Source organism: Callorhinus ursinus, unplaced genomic scaffold (assembly GCF_003265705.2).
Source record: "Callorhinus ursinus isolate GAN/ISIS: 27379988/994484 unplaced genomic scaffold, GSC_fseal_2.0 scaffold81, whole genome shotgun sequence".
NCBI lineage: Eukaryota > Metazoa > Chordata > Mammalia > Carnivora > Otariidae > Callorhinus > Callorhinus ursinus.
Genome location: NW_027397143.1, coordinates 6,326 through 7,603, shown reverse-complemented (window position 1 = coordinate 7,603; position 1,278 = coordinate 6,326). Strand labels below are relative to the sequence as shown.

The window sequence follows — 1,278 nt, the reverse complement described above, 5'->3', positions numbered from 1 at the left end:
TTCAGTTTGTTCCCAAAAGTTAAGAGTCTCTTATGGATTGCCTCCCTGTTTTCCTTTTATTTTATTTTTCCTTCCTCCCACCTATGTTCATCTGTTTTGTTTCTTTTTTTTAAGATTGTATTTATTTATTTGACAGAGAGAGACACAGTGAGAGAGGGAACACAAGCAGAGGGAGTGGAAGAGGGAGAAGCAGGCTTCCTGCTGAGCAGGGAGCCCGAAGTGGGGCTCGATACCAGGACACTTGGATCATGACCTGAGCCCAACCAGATGCTTAACCGACTGAGCCACCCTGTGCCCCATCCGTTTTGTTTCTTAAATTCCACATATGAAAGAAAAAATGTGGTATTTGTCTTTCTCTGACTGACTTATATTGCTTAACATAATACGCTTCCATCCATGTCCCTGGAAATTACAAGGTTTGATTCTGTTTGATGGCTGAGTAATTTTCCATTGATATAATTATAGRTATATATATTATATCACGTCTTCTTTATCCTATTAATTTGTCTGCGGGATCTGGACTCTATATTTTGGCAATTGTGCATATTTGTGCTATAAACATTAGAATGCATGTACCCCTTAGAATCACTATGTTTGTATTCTTTGGATAAATACCTAGTAGTACAATAGCGGGGTCTTATGGTGGCTTTATTTTGCACTTTTTGAGGAACCTCCACACTGTTCTCCAGAGTGGCAGCAGGAGTTTGCATTCCTACCAGCAGTGTAAGAGGGTTTCCCTTTCTCCACAGCCTCACCAATACCTGTTGTTTCTTGTTTTGTTAATTTTAGCCATTCTGACAGGTTTGAGTTGGTATCTCATTATGGTTTTGATTTGTATTTCCATGATGATGAGTGAAGTTCAGCATCTTTTCATGTGTCTGTTGGCCATTTGGATGTCTTCTTTGGAAAAATATCTGCTCCTGTCTATTTAGATGTGCCCTTTCTGGGTTAACTCTTTCTACTTGTGATTTTATCATAGTAGCTACCCAGGCAGTGGATGTCCTCACCATTGACTCTGATGCTTCAGCATCACAGGATTGTGCTGTAAGGCCTGAGAGTTGCTTCCGCCCTCTTTTTTACTGATGATTCCACATCAAAGAGGGCTGTCTCCAGTAAACACATTTCTGGCCAATCAAAACGACCTCCAGGCCAACTCCACACCCCTAGGCTCCTTTGTTTTAGAGAATCTGGGTGGATTTTGACACCTGACCATTTGGGCCACTTGCCTTTTCTCTTGTTCTGCTTGAAATTCTCACACTTATCTTTAAATTCACCAAT

At 40.8% G+C, this 1,278-nt stretch overlaps 1 pseudogene; it reads left to right on the top strand.

The window, feature by feature from the left end:
* The first annotated feature begins 325 nt into the window (after window positions 1-325).
* LOC112816237 (5'-AMP-activated protein kinase subunit gamma-2 pseudogene) overlaps window positions 326-1,278 on the top strand; it is a 7,074-nt pseudogene continuing 6,121 nt past the window's right edge.